This window comes from Hippopotamus amphibius, chromosome 6 (genome assembly GCF_030028045.1).
Source record: "Hippopotamus amphibius kiboko isolate mHipAmp2 chromosome 6, mHipAmp2.hap2, whole genome shotgun sequence".
NCBI lineage: Eukaryota > Metazoa > Chordata > Mammalia > Artiodactyla > Hippopotamidae > Hippopotamus > Hippopotamus amphibius.
The window spans coordinates 113972871-113990983 of NC_080191.1; the positions used below are offsets into that span (position 1 = coordinate 113972871).

General features: G+C 39.4%; 1 protein-coding gene across 3 annotated transcripts in view; it reads left to right on the top strand.

Moving 5' to 3' along the window:
- Positions 1-18113, top strand: part of TMEM108 (transmembrane protein 108) — a 335235-nt gene that overhangs the window by 24998 nt on the left and 292124 nt on the right. The window contains exon 1 of one of the 3 annotated variants that reach the window (XM_057740288.1): positions 15073-15086. The exons of the other annotated variants lie outside the window; for them this stretch is intronic. The gene's annotated coding sequence lies outside the window, so the exon portion shown is untranslated. Of the gene's footprint in view, positions 1-15072; positions 15087-18113 lie in introns of those variants that run through there. 3 annotated transcript variants of the gene reach the window in all.

Below are 18113 nucleotides of genomic sequence, written 5' to 3' on the forward strand. Positions count from 1 at the left end.
TACAACCTAGGATACTCTGCCCAGGAAGATTATCCTTTAAATTGAAGGAGAGAGAAAGAACTTCTCAGACAAGCAGAAACAAAAACAAAAAGTTCATCAATAATAAACCTACCCTAAAAGAAATGTTAAAGGGTCTTTTCTAAGTGGAAAAGAAAAGGCTATAACAAGAAGTAAGAATCTATAGGAAAGGAAAAAATCCTACTTGTAAAGGCAGATATATAGTATAGTAAAGACTGAGAATCAACCACTTAAATAATCTAGTACAAAGGTTAAAAGACAAAAAATTATGATAGAAACTATAAGTATAATAAACAGTGAAGAGATAAATATGAAGATGTTAAATATGACATCAAAAACACAAAATGTTGGGGAAGGGAGTAAAAAAAATGTGTATCTTTTAGAATGTGTTTGAACTTAAATGACTACCAGTTTAAAACAAGTATTATAGTGTTAGGTCAACATATATGAACCCCATGGTAACCACAAATCAAAAACCTACAATAGGTATAGAAAAACTAGAGAGAAGGGAAAATAAGCATATCACTAATGAAAACCATTAAGCCACAAGGGAAGAAACTAAGAGAAGAAGAAAACACAGAAGAACTGGAAGCAAGTAATAAAATGTCAAAAAGTACATAGCTATCAATAATTACTTTAAATGTCAATGGACTAAATGCTCCAATCAAAAGACATAGGGTGGCTGATTAGATTAAAGAACAAGACTCATCTATATGCCACTTACAAGAGACTCACTTCAGAGCTAAGACACACACAGACTGGAAGTGAGGAGATGAAAAAAGATATTCCATGCAAAAGGAAGTGACAGGAAAGTGGAGGTTGCCATACTTATATCAGACAGAAACATACTTTAAAACAAAGCCCATAAAAAAAGACAAAGAAGAACATTATATGATGATAAAGGGATCAATACAAGAAGAGGATATTACACTCCTTAACATATCTGCACCCAATACAGGGACACCTAAATATATAAAGCAAATGTTAACAAACATTAATGGAGAAATTGACAATACTGCAATAACAGTAGGAGACTTTAACACCCCACTGACATCAATGGACAGATCATCCATATAGGAAATCAGCAAGGCAACAGAGGTCCTAAATGACACATTAGACCAGTCGCACTTAATAAATTTCTACCAAACATTCCATCCAAAAATGCAGAATGCACATTCTTCTTAAGTGTAATGGAATTATCTGCAGGATAGATCACATGCTAGGCCACAAAACAAGTCTCAACAAATTTAAGACTGTAGAAATTATATCAAGAAAATTTTTTCAATCGCAACAGTATGGAACTAGACATCAATTAAAGAAAAATGAGAAAAGCACAAACATGGATATTAAATAACATGCTACTAAAAAGTCAATAGGTTAATGAAGAAATCAAAGAGGAAATAAGAAAATACCTCAAGATAAGTTAAAATGGAAACACAACACTTCAAAATGTTTGGGATGCAGCAAAAGCAGGTCTAAGAGGAAACTTTATAGCAATGAAGGTCTAGCTCAAGAAACAAGAAGGATCTCAAATAGGCAACCTAAACTACCATCTAAAAAAATTAGAAAAAGAACAAACAAAGCCCAGAGTCAGGAGAATGAAAGAAGTAATATGATCAGAAAGGAATAAATAAAATAGAGACCAAAGAAACAAACAAAAAACAGTAGAAAAGATCAGTGAAACCAAGATCTGGTTTTTTGAAAAGGTAAAATTGATAAACCTTTAGCCAGGATCATCACAAAGAAAAAAAAGAAAAAATAAAATAAGAAAGGAAGTGGAGAAATAACAGCTGAACCACAGAGACACAAAAAATCAGAAGAGAATACTATGAACAATTATATGCCAACAAATTGGACAACCTAGAAGAAAAGGACAAATGTCTAGAAACATACAACCTGCTAGGACTGAATCAGGAAGAAATAGACAATCTGAACAGACCTGTTGCTAGTACTGAAATTGAATCAGTGATCAAAAACTTTCCAGAAAACAAAAGTCCAGAATTGGATGGCTTCACAGGGGGATTTTTACCAAACATAGAAAGAAGAGCTAATACTTGTCCTTCCCAAAACTATTGCAAAAAATTGAAGAACACAGAACAATCCCAAATTCATTCTACCTCACCATTACCTTGATATCAAAACCAGAAAATGACACTCCAAAAAAATTACAGGCTCACATCTCTGAATATAGATGCAAAAATGCTCAACAAAATATTAGCAAACTAAATCCAACAATATGTAGAAAGGATCATACACCATGATCAAATGGCAGTTATTCCAGGGATGCAAGGGTGGTTTAATATCCAAAAATTGATAAATGTGATACACCACTTTAACAAAAGGAAGGATAAAAATCACATGATCATCTCAATAGATGCAGAAAAAGCATTTGACAGAGTTCAACATGCATTCATGATAAAAATCCTCATCAAAGTTGGTATAGAAGGAACATCTCTCAACATAATAAAGGCCATTTATGACAAACCAGTGGCTACTGTATTCAGTGGTGAAAAGCTGAAAGCCTTTACGCTAAAATCAGGAACAAGACAAGGATGCCCACTCTTGCAACTTCTCTTTAACATACTATTGGAAGTCCTTGCCACAGCAGTCATACAAGAAAAATAAAAGTCATCCAGATTGGAAGGGAAGAAGTAAAACTGTCACTGTTTGCAGATGACATGATACTCTATACAGAGAACCATAAAGTCTCCACAAGTGAATTCAGCAAGGTAGCAGGATACAAGATTAATATACAGAGATCACTTGCATTTCTTTACACTAATAATGAGATATCAGAAAGAGAAAATTTTTAAAAAGTCCACTTTATAATTACATCAGAAGAATAAAATACCTAAGAATAAATTTAACCAAGGAGGTGAAAGACCTATACTCTGAAAACTGTAAAACACTGATGAAAGAATTTGAAAATGATTCATAGAGGTAGAAAGATATACCATGTTCTTGGAAGAATTAATAGTGTAAAATGTCACGACTATCAAAAGCAATCTATAAATTTAATGGAATCCGTATCAAAACACCCATGACATTTTTTGCAAAACTAGAAAAAATCATCCTGAAATTTATATGGAATAAAAAAAGACCATGAATTGTGTGTGAAAGCAGTCTTGAGAAACAAAGGAACAAACCTGTAGGTATCATGCTCCCTGACCTCAGACTATACTACAAAGCTCCAGTATTCAAAATAGCATGGTACTGGCACAAAACAGACAACAGACACACAGATCAATGGAACAAAATAGAGAGCAAAGAAATAAATCCACACACTTATCTCAATTAGTCTATGACAAAGGAGGCAAGAATATACAATGGAGAAAATACAGTCTCTTCAATAAGTGGTGCTGGGGAAACTGGACAGCTACATGTAAAAGAATGAGATTAGAACATTTCCTCACACCATTTACAAAAATAAACTCAAAATGGACTAAAGACCTCAATTTAAGATCTGAAACCATTAAACTCGTAGAAGAGAACATAGGCAAAACAGTCTTTGGCATAGATCACGGCAGTATTTTTTTTGGATCTGTCTCCTAAGGCAAAACAAATAAAAGGAAAAATAAACAAATGGGACCTAATTAAACTTAAAAGCTTTTGCACAGCAAAGGAAACCATTAACAAAATGAGAAAACCTACAGAATGGGAGAAAATATTTGCAAATGATATGACCAATAAGGGGTTAATATCCAATATATGTAATCAGCTCATACAACTTAATATCAAAAAACAACCCAATTAAAAAATAGACAGAAGATCTGAATAGACTTCTTTTTCCAAAGAAGACATACAGATGGCTATAAAACACATGAAAAGATGCTCTGCATCTCTAAGAATTAGAGAAATGAAAATCAAAACCACAATGACTTATCACTTCACATCTGTCAGATGTCTGTCATCAAAACGTCTACAGATTACAAATGTTGGTGAGGATGTGGAGGAAAGGAAACCTTGTATGTTTTTGGTGGGAATGTAATTTTGTGCAGCCCCTATGGAAAACAGTATAGAGGTTCCTCAAAAAACTAAAAATAGATCTACCATATGATCCAGCTATTCCACTCCTGGGTATAGATCTGAAGAAAATGAAAACAGTATTTCGAAAAGTTACATGCACCCCAGTGTTCATGGCAGCATTATTTACAATAGCCAAGATATGGAAGCAACCTATATGTCCGTCAACAGATGAATGGGTAAAGATGTGGGGGTGTGTGTGTGTGTGTGTATGTGTATAGTGAAATAAGTCAGACAGAGAAAGATTATATGTGGAATCTAAACAATAAAGCAACCAAATGAATATAATGAAACAGAAACCAATTCACAGATACAGAGAACAAAGTAGCGGTTACCAGTGGGGAGAAGAAAATGGGGAGGGCAAAATAGGGGTATAGGATTGAGACACAAACTACTATGTATAAAGTAGATATTCAACAAGAATATTGTGTATTACAGGGAAATACAGCCATTATTTTGTAATAACTTTAAACGGAGTGAAATCTAAAAGAATATTTAATCACTATGTTGCACACTTGAAACTAATACAAATCAGCTATACTTCACTTAAAAATAAAATGCATGAATAAATTTTATTTTTAAAGAAAGAGCTTCTGTGTTGTATTTAATTGATTACTCCTTGATCTTATTTCTAACAAGTTGTTTTATTCATAACTGGGCCAGTTTTTTAAATGAGAGGGTTTTTTTGTGTCCATATGGCATTCATGTGGTTATGAGTATTTGTATATAGCATTCTAGGAATAAAAATAATTTTTAAAATGAAAATTGCAATACCAGCATGTGCCTACTTCTACATAGTTCAGCCACTTTCAAGGCTTAAAGTGGGTGGGATCACACATCTGAATTTTTCAATATAACTGTAGGGTTATTAATGCTTGGCAATTTTGGGTCTGTAAACAAGGAAATATACTCTTCTGGAAGCTATTCTCTAATGGGTAAATATATTCTCTAAGTTAAATGTAAAGATTCAAAACAACCATAATAGCTATGAAAAGCTACTCATCTTTGCTTCATTAGTGTGGTTTCTGTGAGGTTTTACTGTGATCATAATTCTTCACATGTACTTAGACTCCAATTACCTTACTAGATTCCTCACTAGATTTCTATTGAGTTACTTACACTCACATTTTCTGTGAAGTAAAGACTTTCCTGAACTTGAAATTTAATTGGTATTATATTGGGATAACCACCAACTTTATTCCTATTTCCATCTGGAACAAGCCCTGTTAGTGTTTTGTGTGCCTGGTTGCAGGATGATCCCTTCAATCTGCTCTGTATTATGGTGTTATTTCAATGTATGTCTCATTTATTTCATACCACATCTTGCTCTATAAAGGATTTAGAGTGCTTTACAAAGATGCATTAACATATAACAAGTTAAAATTTAAGAGTGAACATGAAATAAGAAGAAAAAGGGAGGGTAATAAAAAACAGAACCTTGAATGAAGCTAAGAAAATTGCAGTTGATAGGGACTGATATTCTTGCTTTTGAAGGAACAGATGCATGGCTTTGGGCGTTATAGCAGCCATTTTGCAGGAATCTCTGTTCCATTACACAGTATCCTTAATATAAGAACAAACCATTTAGTGCTCTTCTTCTGTAGTTTGGTTGGTGTTAATTGTTTAAAAAGAGTCAGTTTATCATACATAGAAGAGTAGTTATAGTGTATTTGTAAAGTATGAAGAATAAGACATGTACCTCCTGTGTACCTTGTGCATAGCTGAAAAATAGAACATTACCACTTCCTTTGAATCCCCCAGTGTGCTCTTTTCCAACTGCATTCCTCTCCTTTCCCCTTACTAGATGTAATCTGTATCGTAAACTTCACAGTTATTCTTTAAGGTTTTTAAGGTTTTACATTATTTATATATGAAGTAAAAAAAGTGAAACCATCAGGTGCATGTTTTTTTGTGACCTTGTTCCTTGTGCTCAGCATTGTTTGAGATTCATCCATGTTGAAGTTTGTACCATAGTTCCTTCACTTTCCTTTATGTGAGCATGCACTCTTTATTCCCTTATGGATAACAGAGCTATCAAGTTCCTATTTGTGTCTCCAGGTTCATGCCTCCCTTATGTATGTCTTACATAGGTACTCACATGTGAGACTTTCTCTAGACTCTATAATTATCAAATTGTTGAGTCATATGTGCATGTTCAGCTTTGCTAGAGAATGAAAAATTGTTTTCCGAAGTTGTTAAACCATTTGACACTCCAGCTAGTGTAATGGGAACTCTTGGGCTCCATATCCTGATAACACTTGGTATTGTGTGACTTTTTAATATTTGCCCATCTGGTGGGCGATGCATACCTTCTTTATAAAGGTATTGCTAGGCCAGAAGCCTGGCATCAGAGGTGAATTTCCTGCTCATTGGATCCAAGAGACCTTTCTGACAACTTCCCTTTAGTTCCTGAAGTTTTCTTTTATGCTGTCCAGCTACACTTCAGTATCTCTGTCTGCTTCAGCTCTCTGAATTATTAATGTCCATATGCTACCACCTGCTAGATGAAGAATTAAGAACATTTTTCAGATGTCTTCAGTTATGATTTTCTCAGTTAACACAGAAATCAGTAATTACTTGGCACTCCACCTAGTCTGTGCCAAGATATATGCTCTGCTCTTGGAGACCTTATATGTCCTGTTAGGGTGAGGGCCAGTTGGGCTGTGAACAAATTGAAAAGTTCTGTGCAGGAAGCATCAGGTGCTGAGATGGAGCGTAATATGGGAAACGTACTTCAGGTGGTGTGGTCAGAGACACAGGTGAATTTAGCTGAGACGTGATGAATAGGAAGAGGGTAGCTGGGAGATATAACTACAGCTGACCCTTGAAAAGCACAGGGTTTCATTCGAGTGTACTTTATAGTCAGCCCTCTGTATCCATGAATTCAACAAACCAACAAACCAAGTACTGTAGTATTTACTATTGAAAAACATCTGCGAAAGTGGACCCATGCAGTTTAAACCTGTTTCTTTCAAGGAGCAACTGTACTGTGTGTGGGGCGGGTTGGAAGGAGGGGAAGGGACATTTCAGGCCAGGAGGGAGCAGCATGTGCGAGGAGCTCGAGGCAGGGTAAAAGCCCACATGTTTATGAATTGTAAGAAGGCCTGTGTGGCTGGAAGGCAGATGCTGTTTTGGAGTATTGTGGTAAGAGATGAGGTCAGAGATTAAGAGCAAGCCAGATCATGTAGAACCTTCTAGGAGGGTGAGGAGTGTAAATTCACACTTAACTGCAATGGAATGCTGGTGAAGGATTAGAAATGGAGGAGGTGTGGGGAGGATGGCGTGATCTGGTTGAACTTTTAGGGTGACTTGCTGATGTCTGAAGAATGAACTGAAGTATGTTCATAGCATCACCAAACTATGAACATAAGGGGTGCCTGTTATCTGTGAGGGTGCAAGGTGGGGTCCTTACCCTCCAGGGTCATTCACAATTATTTGGGGTGATGAAGCACATAAGAAAATTGATCGCACTAACTGCCAAGGTTGTTGTACGAAGATAGGCCTTAGCGATTCAGAAAAGGGAGCGATCACTCTGGAGGGAGCAACCAGGAAAGGCTTCTTGGGGCAGCTGTGAGATTCTATATGGTCCTGGAAGCATGGGTAGAAGTTAAACAACAAAGAATAGAGAAGGCATTGCAAACAGGACTGAACGGTGTAGACCTCTGGGTAGAACGGAGTGGGGCTGGGAGGTGAATTTAGAGAGAGGGAAAGCTGTACCCAGATTGTGAGAGATCATGTCTTCCCTAAAGATGGCAGCACTAGTGGAGTAGTGAACTGACACGCTTCACGGCTTCGTGAGGATGTAGCTGAGACGAATCTAGTTTAGAAGACCTCACTAGGAATACAGTTTCCTTACGAATAGCACCATTTCATTTTTGATTGTAGCCTGACTTTGTTGGCCCTGGGTTACGATCTTAAGGAACTTTGGTAAGTCACACGGTTGATTTTTGTTTGCCGCTGGGTCTTTAGATAGAAGAAGCAACTCTTTTTTTAAATAACCTAAGAAGTAATTAGACAAGTGCCGGTTTAGTCAATAAAGGCACTTATCTTACTCCCTCAAGACTTTCCTTCATTTCTGCAATAGGAAATGGTTGAGGCAACATGCATTGGCAGGGTCAAGTCAAGTCTGTTTGTTGTTCTGAAGGAATGTAAAGTCCGATTCAGTCCAAATCCTTTCATTTACCATCCAGGCCCTTCTCCTCCATATCTCACTCACCCTCTATTTAACGCCCAAACTGCCCCCTAGGCCTGCCGTTAAGCTGGAAATAGCAAGGCCACCTGGTATTCCATCCTGGTTTCTGTCTTTCTTCGTTTATGCCCATACCTGGGAGTGGTGCGTGGTCTGTCCAGTCTTTGTCTGGTCAAAGTCCAGCTGTATAACAGCATGTACACTCTTCAGTCTCCTTAACTTAACACTTTTCCTCAGTGTCTTGTGTACCTGTAGATAATGTCTTGAATTTAATGATTTAATGTGTACTGTTTTTACTTACAAAAGCTGATAAATTTCAGTCCTCCAGGATGATGAATTTCTCTTTGATCGATGGTCCCCAGCACCTTCCACCTGTAACATGTCCTTCTAAATTTATTTTCCCGTGGAAGCCCACTGCTGCATTTTTGCCCGTTCTTCTCTTTTTGGCTCAGTACTCCCCATCATACCTCATTAAGTGCTCCTCTCTGGGGGCATTGAGTGGCACCACCAGTATAACAGCTGTCATAGGTCCTTGCCTACCTTCTCACACCTGTTTTCAGGTAACTCAAGCCATTTGGATATCTGTCAGAGTCAGATTCAGAGGGACCCTCTAAGTGCCCAGTGTGTGTGATGTTGTGCCTGGCTTCTGCAAGACCTGAGGTTTTGGGAGAAGGGGGATTATACATGTGAGGAGTGAGCCGATAGCACAAGACGGGCTTCGCCAAGCTGAAGCAGCCCAGCCTGGGCACTCTCAGGGCTGTGGTGCACCTGCTACCGCTGTCCTCTCTCCTCACAGCTTATGGGCAGTGAGCTGCAGAAACTGAGGAAAGTGGAAGTGATTTTTCTCTGGAAATGCTTAGGACTCTGATGTAACTTATGAGGAACTGCTGTGAATACAGATGTAAAGGAAAAATAAAATAAATCCTGAAGAATGCTTATTAAGAAGACAGCATGATTTAAATCTCATTATAACATTTCGTTATAAGGACTCATTCTCTATAGTAAAGCAGTGTTCATGTCCTGGCAGATGACCCGCAGAAAAAGCTGTTTGTTGGTCTGACTACAGTAAGCTTTTTGCAATGAATGCTTTCTCTGATTCTTGTTCACTTAACAGCCACTTGTCATTAGAAGTGAATTGTGTTCTGAGCTGGAGATGGGTACCACATAGGAGACAGGCTACTGCAGCAACTCTGAATGTTCTACTGCTCCTCCCCCCCATTTTTTAAATTCAATGTTTTGTGCCCTCAGGGAACTCACACTGAGGAGATGGGGACCCTGGACAGCCAATTAATGAAGGTCTGATGTCCTTGAAGGCAGGAGCCCAGTGTCTTGTACAGTGCCTGATATGCAAAAAGTGCTTAGTAAGAATTCACTTTTTTTTTTATTTGGTTTGGAGATAATTTCAAACTTTTAGAAAAGTTTGAATACAGTATAGATATCACCCACAAACTCACTACCCAGATTCAGATACACATTGTTAATATTTTGTCCTATTTGCATGCTCATGTACACATACTTCCTCCCTGCCTCTCTCTGTGTGGAGGTGGGTGGTTTCCACTTTTTGGTTATTATAAACAGTGATGCTGTACACATTCATGTATAAGTCTTTGGGTGCATATACTTTTTCACTGCTCTTGGAAACATACTTAGGAATGGAATCATGATACATTTATGTTTCTTTCTAAGAAACTCTCCAACTCTTTTCTAAAGTAGCTGTACTGTTTTTATTTCCTACTGGCAATGTATGAGGGTTCAAGCTCCTCTACATCCTCACTAACAGGTGTTATTATCTGTCGTTTTAAGATAGCCATCCTAGTGGATGAAGAAGTATCTCATTGTTTTAATTTGCCATCCCTAATGACTAATGATGTTCAACATTTTTTTTTCATGTGTCTGTTGACCTTTTGTATATCTTTTTTGGTAAAATGTCTATTCAAATCTTTTGCCCATTTTCATTTGGGTTGTTTATTATCTTCTTTTTGAGTTTTAAGTTGTTTTTATATTCTAGATATGAGACCTTTGTTAGATATACGATTTGCAGATATTTTCTGTCTGTGACTTTCATTTTATTAGTGCTTTCTTTTGATGTGAAAAAGTTTTAGTTTGATGAAGTCCAATTTATTATTTTTTTCTTTTGTTTCGTGTTTTTGATGATTCTAAGAAATCTTTGAATAATCCACGACCATGAAGATATTTTCTTATGCTTTTTTACATAGCTTACATTTATATCTATGATCCATCTTGAGTTAATTTTTGTGTAAAATGTGAGGCAAGGGTCCAAATTAATGTTTCTGCATGTGGTTATCCAGTTGTCCAAACATCATTTGTTGAAAACACTGTTCTTTCCCCATTAAATTGCCTTGATGCCTTTGACAAAAATGAATTTATCGTAACTGTAAGAGTTTATTTTTGTACACTCAATTGACATTCACCTTTTTGAAGAAAACGCTTTTCCCCCACAACTTTTTTTTTTTTAATAAACAAATTCAAAATGAGGAACACTATGATGTTTCCTCATGATTAGATTCAGGTTATGCATACCTGGCTAGGATACTATGTAAGTTGTATTGAACCTTTCTGAGATCATTACATTTAGAAGTACTTGATGTCCACCAGTCCTACATTGGTGGTGGTAATTTTGGTCACCTGCTCAAGATGTCCAGTTTCTCCACTGTATAGTTACTATTGCAAATATCTTGCTTCTCATAAATTATTTTTGCCTATGTGTAGCATCCATTGATGATTCTTGCCTAAACCACTCTTTCCTGGGATGGCTGCAAAATGATTTTTCCAGACCTACCCACCCCCACTTTGCACATTGAACCGTCAGCACTAGACATTCTGCTGCTGGCAGGAGCCCTCCCTTCTCTACCATTTATGTATTTCTCCACCTATTTATGATTGGTGTGGACTGAAGGATTACTGTTTCTTCGGTGGTTTATAAGTCATTACAATCTTTATTTTGGTGCTCAAATGATCATTATTTGAATTGAAGGTTTATATAAGCTGCCTAAAGCTGAGTAGCCTCTTGGTCAGTCACAATACAGTTTCATATCCAGAAATAGTCTAATATCCAGTAGTCAGAAATAGTCTATTTCACTGATACCAGCGAAAATCGTTTAAATCTTTCCCGAAGTTTCTTAAACAAGAACCAAAGGGGAGTTGCTCGCATGATGCACAGCACCGCTTATCACGTCCTCCTTCCCTGTCTGTGTTCTTCTGCCTCACATATCACAGCTCCGCAATTGCTCCCCCATCCCTTCCCTCTCAAAACTCACGCTTACTTGTCTCATCTCTCTCTGTCCTTCTTGAGTTCCTCTCTCCTGCATGTCTCTTTGGAAACACGTCTATTCAGGACTCTGCCCATTTTTTATGTGGTGGTTTGTTTTTTGATGTTGAGTTGCATGAGTTCTTTGTATGAGAGTGAGTCAAAAATTATCCGCACTCTGGCTGTAGAATTTATAGAAGTTTTAATATAACCCGAGTGCGGATAATTTTTGACTCACCCTCATATATCTTGAATATTAACCTTTTATTAGATATATTGTTTGCAAATATCTTCTCCCATTCAGTAGGCTGCCTTTTCGTTTGGTTGATGGTTTCCTTCACTGTGCAAAAGCTTTTTAATTTGATATAGTCCTATTTGTATATTGTTGTTTTTGTTTTCCTTGCCTGAGGAGGCAGATCCAAAAAATATTGCTAAGACTGATGTCAAAAAGTGTACTAAGGCCTCTTTTTTTAAATAAAAGCTTTATTGAGATACAACTCAGTCCTTTAAAGTATACAGTTCGGTCCTTTTTAGTATGTGCACGGAGTGGTACAGCCATGCTCACTGTGTAGTTTCAGAATGCTGCCACCATCCCCTGCGGAAACCTCATCCACCTCGGCAGCCACACCTACCCTCTTGCCCCCAGCCCCTGCTGACCACTAAGTTGCTTTCTGTTTCTACGGATTTGCCTATTCTGGACATTTCCTATAAATGAATTCATTAAATATATAACTTTTGTGCTTGGCTTCATTTACTCAGCATAATGTTTTAAAGGTTCGTGTTGTAGCATGTGTCAGTACTTCATTACTTTTTATGTCCTTGTAATATGATCAGTATTGATCAGTAGATGGACATTTGGGTTGTTTTTATGTCTTTGGATATTGTGAATAATGTTGTCATGAATATTTGTGTACAAGTTCCGGTGTGGATATATGTTATCCTTTCTCTTGAGTGTATGCCTAAGAGTGGAATTGCTGGGTTGTGTGGTAACTCTGTGTTTAATCATTTGAGAAATTGCCAGGCTCTTCTCCACAGTGGCTGCACAGTGTGACATCCCTGCCAACAGTGTACGAGGATTCCTGTTTCTCCACATCCTTGCCAACACTGTCATTATCTGACTTTTTAATGCTAGCCACCCTTGTGCCTATGGCTGCGGTTTGCATTTCCTTAGTGACTAATAATGTTGCTTTAGGCTGTTGTTGTTCTTGTCACACATAGACATGTAAATTCAAAACTTTGAGAACACAGCAGAAGTAGCAATTAATTTTGACTGATCTATCAGGAAGGCCTAAAAGGTGAGAGAGATGCTTTTGAATTTTGGTATCATTGTATAGTACTAGTGCTTTGCCCATCCTCACTCCATACCACCTCGTTACAACAAATACTCTTCCCGGGTGCTTATTCTGTGTTAAATTTCACAGTTCATAAGTAAATCAAACTCAGACCTGTCTCCTGGGAGCTTATATATCAACAGCCTAAATCCAGTTACCCTTACAAAATGGCACATGAATGAGTCAGGACAGAGTGTATGGTTCCTCCTGCCTTTCTGTCTCAAGTCTCCTGTTTCTTCTCATTTACTGATTCACAGTAGAGGTGACAAGCCTCAGCTGATTAGCCTCAATTGTGTGGAAACAGTGCTGCCATCAGAGTGTCTTTTGACTGTGTGTGAGCGTTCCTTTGGGATGTATCTACACAGGGAGTAGAACTGCTGGGTCATATTTAAATTTACTCAGTAGTATTTGACTGCTTTCCAGAATAGCTGTATCAGACGGTCCCCCCAGCACTTCTTGGAGGTGCTAGTGGCTTACTGAGGATTTCCCCAAGTCCCCACCAGTGCTTGGCATTATCCAGCTTTCTAATCTTTGCCAGGCTAGTGTGTATGAAGTGAAATCTCATTGTTTTTTGCATTTCTTTGATCACCAGTGATTTGAACATCTCTTGCTGTTTTGCTGTGATTTCTAGCAAGAGGAAGCACCCTTACTGAATAGTAATCTTAATTCTCAAGGAGTCCACCTCTTCACAGTCTTCATTTGTCATCCTTTCCTCCATCATTCTTCATATCTAGCACATCCCTGTGGTTTTAACTTCTCCCCTGCCCCTAATTCCTTTTCCCTTGTACCTTATCCTTTGTGAGGTTGTGGGTAAGATAGGACGTTATTTAGTCCACTCTGTGGTTTGTTGCTGTGGGAAACAAGGAGCTCTCTCCTGCTTTGTACCAGCAGTGAGTCACAGAGGAAGTAACAGATGGTTTGAAGGGTGAGAACAAAGGCACAAAGCCACATGGGAGTAACGTTTCTTTAAAAACCTGCATTCAAGGGGAAGCAAGTAAAGGATGCTGAAAGAGTGAGGAAGCATGAGACAGGTTGCTAAGAAAGGGGGTGGTATCTGGAGATCCTGGGGTCCAAAGGAAGGAGAAGATGATCTAGAAAGGAAAATAGCTTTGGATGATGTGGGACATTAAAGAAAGAGAGAGACTCATTGAGGCTTGGAAAGGGAGGAAAGCAGAAGCAGGATTTAATGGTCTAGTTTTCTAATACATGTACTTTTAAATACATGTATTTAAATATATGTAGCAAGATACATGTATTTTTAAATACATGTATTTGACCTTGTGGTGTATGAAATGTACTTTATAAAATTAAGCCGAAAGTCATAGTGTCAGCCCCCAAAGGACTTAGTTGAGTAGCTGAGCTTTTAATTTCTTTAGAAAACGTGAATCAGGGAAGATACCAATAGACGCTTCTACAACTTGTGCTAAAGCGTGTAGACACTCTAATTCAATGGTTTGCAACGTCTGTCCCACCTGCTCAGCAGGGGGCTTGGGTACACGCTGGTCAGTAACAGTGACTAATGGTGGTTGGATGAGTTCTCGAAGTGTGGTGGAGGAAAGGATGAAGGAGAAGGTTGAGATGAGGATCATGCCTCTAGAAGAATGGGCAAAGAGGTCGACGATGATGCAATATGAAAAACCAGTCAGAGAAACAGCCCAGCGCAGCAGCGCTCTCTGCTTCACCATTTCAGAGGCCTTGTTGCCATATCAGTGCTTCACGCTTTTTGCCCTCCCCACAATACACAGATTTTAATGATCCCTGATCTGCTTTATCTTTTAGTTAGGGTCCTCTGACAACAGGACTTTCTGAATTCTCCCTCTTGGCTTTTGAGATTAGCAGTGGCAGCTGCTGAGAATTAGGTGCCAGCAGCAAAGGAAAAAACTATGGGGACAGGCCAGGGGAAATGCCGTGACTTAACAAGGAGTTGAGGGGCAGGTCATAAGGCCCTCAGCACGTTGTTTCTCTCTCAGACAAGTATTTAAAGCCAGTAGCTCTGGTCTTGGTTAGCATCCCTGAATTTCTCTTATTTTGCACCTCGTCTTGCTAGGGTTCCAATCTTTGAGCCTAGAAAACACAGCAAGTTATTTAAGAACTAAACTGAGAGCCCAGAGTGAAAGGTTAAGATGGAGAACAGATGAAAGATAATAGTACTAATACTCCTTTGCGTGTGTCTATCATTTCAGCTTAGCGTTCTTCTCACACTTTGAGGAGTCAAGGATGTGACTACCATCCTTACTGTGCATACGAGGAGGCTGAGGTACAGATGGGGAGATGGACTTCCTCCAGGTCTCCTGGAAGCTGAGACTGGTCCTAGGGTTTTGAGTAACTTATTACTTATGTCTGTGACAGAATGCTGGAGATGGAGGTAGGAGTGCCTGGGAAAAACTGTTGACCATAAACAGGAGAACTTAAAGGGAAAGAAGGTTAAAGAAAAACTGCAGATGCAGTGTATAATAAAAATGAAGCTGCTCTGCCCTTAAAGTTGATGTCTCATAATCTTCTACTTTAAATTGTTCCCTTAGATTTTTTTAGAATGTAGAATCAGAATGTTAGAGCTGGTTACCTTTTTGATATTCTATTCTGTCTTCATTCGGCTGAAGGCCAAAGGACAGCTTTCCAGGTTGAGATGTAGGAAGGCCTTAGAAGTGGATGGAGCCAGAATTGCCTAATCCCTGCAACAGGGAGGGCTTCAGCCTCTTTTTGCTAAACCACCTTTCCAAGGCTGACTGGAACTGGGCTCAAGTCAGAGCGATCCAGATCTAGGGAGAAGCCAATGGCAGGAAGAGAAATCAAGGCCAGGGCCAAGGAATCAGAATCGGGTTGCAACACCAACGCAGGGAATGACAGTGGTCAGAGCTGAGAGAGTGGGGGGCACTGCCTTGATTCTGTAAACATGCTGGAGCCCAAGGGGCGGGTAGATTCATGGCACAGAGACCAGGACTTGGGGGCTGGGCTCCGATGATTCTTCATTCTTTGTCTGACTGAGCCAAAGACTTGGGTAAGAGGCCAGAGAAGAAAGCAAGTGGGCACCCAGTTGCTTGGGACTGAGCTGGGACGTGCAGGGTTGGCAACTGGTGTTTTGTAAGTTGAAAATTCATGAAAAAGGAATCTGAGGTGTTAGATTTTATTTTTGCAGCGAGAAAAAGTGCCTGTTTAAGTGTGCTTTGTGTTTCTTCTGCTCCTTTTTTCCTTTTCCACTGTAGTGATTGCAATGGTGTTTAGTAAAGAGCCAGCCATTGCGGGGCGGGGGCAGGAAGGCGCTGCCCAGAGGAAGTGCTGGGCCGCAGGGGGCGAGGCAGAGTGCCCAGGCTACCAGTGGACCAAGAGCACAGTGCCAGATTCCAGTGAGTTGTTCAGGCCCAGAAGTTTGATGCTCTATTCTACTGAGTTCCTCCTTGGGGAGCTGAGAAATTCTGAGGAAAAATAAAGGCAAACGCAGTCTCCAGGAGGAATGTTTTGGTCACATTTCCTCTCCAGTGATAGCCTCCAAAGTTTTCAAAATGATAAGCCAGAAATAAGAGCTTCAACTTTTCTTCTTTTTTTTTTTCCCCTCAAGTACCCCTGCACTTCCTGTTTTCCTGTGACCAGGTAGAGTCCTGCTTATTCAGACCAGCTTCGCCTGGCTGCTGCCTCGTCACAGGAGAGGCGGCCCAGTGGGTGAAGGTCTCCAGCCCTTGTCTTCTGCGTAAGGATGGACAGGAACCTGGCCAGGGTCCCCTGAGCTCTCCCAGACTGACTCAGTGTTGCCTCTGCTCCCAGGATGCAGACGGTGTGTGTCTTCCGGGGGAGCGCTAGGGCATTGAGGGGAATCACTCTGGGTGCTGCCAGCTTTCTTTTGTGGGGCTTCTAAGACAAGGTAAATCAGCCTTGAGGAGAAAGAGCTCCCTGAACTGAAATGTGAAACAGAGGGGGTGGGGAGTGGGGCAGAGCAAGTCTCACCTGCATACCTTGGCTCACAGGGTGGAGTCTGGAGAGCTCAGGAGCAGTGCCTAGATAGCTCGGGCCTTTGTTTCCAGCCACCCGCAGATGCGCCCCGGAGTCACTCCTTGCGGACAGCAGGGCATGTGCCCCCTCCTCCTAACCCTTTGAGATCACTCTCTCAGTATCACCCAAGGGACAGCTCCAGCCTTCCTCCAGCTCTTAAGTGTACAGAAGATGGGTTACCCCCAGACAAGCCAGTGTCTGAGCCCCTTGCAATGAGTGATGCTGAGCAGAGCTGCTTGGAATTGCTGAGCTGAGCATACAGGGTTAGATTAAGCAAGGGTGGAAGAAGCCCAAGAAAAAGTAAAGCCATAATTACAAGACTGTCACCCGCTGAAGAACCATAGAATTACTAATGATATTTTCCATTTTCAATTATTGATGGTGACTCAGTAACTGAAGTGAATAAAATCAACTGAAACATAAATACAACTTATCAGAAAGTAATTAGAAATTTGAGGTATGTTCAATCAGAAGAGTTTTAAGATTGGAATTTATCTATTCAGTCAGAGTAATTGCACTAAATAAGACTAAATTATTCATTTGCCACATGTGAAATGTTCCCCACCGCCACACAAACACACATACCGCTCAGTTATACTTTATCACTCTTGGATTTTGTAGAAAAAACGGAGAAGAAACTGATAGATTTATTTAGTTAGTTACTAATATAGTTGATTTACAATATAATATTAGCTTCAGGTGTACCACATAGTGATTCACAGCTTTTAAAGACTGTACTCCATTTAAAGTTATTACAAAATAATGGCGCTCTTTCCCTGTGCTGTACAATGTGTCCTTGTGCTTATTTATTTTATACATAGTAGTTTGTATCGCCTTATCCCCTACACCTGTCTTGCCCCTCCCCCTTTCCTCACACCACAGGTAATCACTAGTTTGTTCTCTACATCTGTGAGTCTGTTTCTGTTTTGTTATATACATTCATTTGTTTTATACTTTAGATCCCACATATAAGTGATAACATGAGTATTTCTCTCTCTGACTTATTTCACTTGGCATAATAATTTCTAGGCTCATCCACATTATTGCAAATGGCGTAATTTCATTCTTTTTCATGTCTGAGTGTGTGTTTGTGTATCCATGTATATATTTGTACTTACACACACACACCCCCATGTTTATCCATTCGTCTGTTAATGGGCACTTGGGTGGTGTCCGTGTCTTGGCTGATGTGAATAGTGCTGCTGGGAACGATGAGGTGCGTGCATCTTTTCAAATTACTGTTTTTGTTTTCTTTGACTATATACTCAGCCGTGGGATTGCTGGGTCATATGGTAGCTCT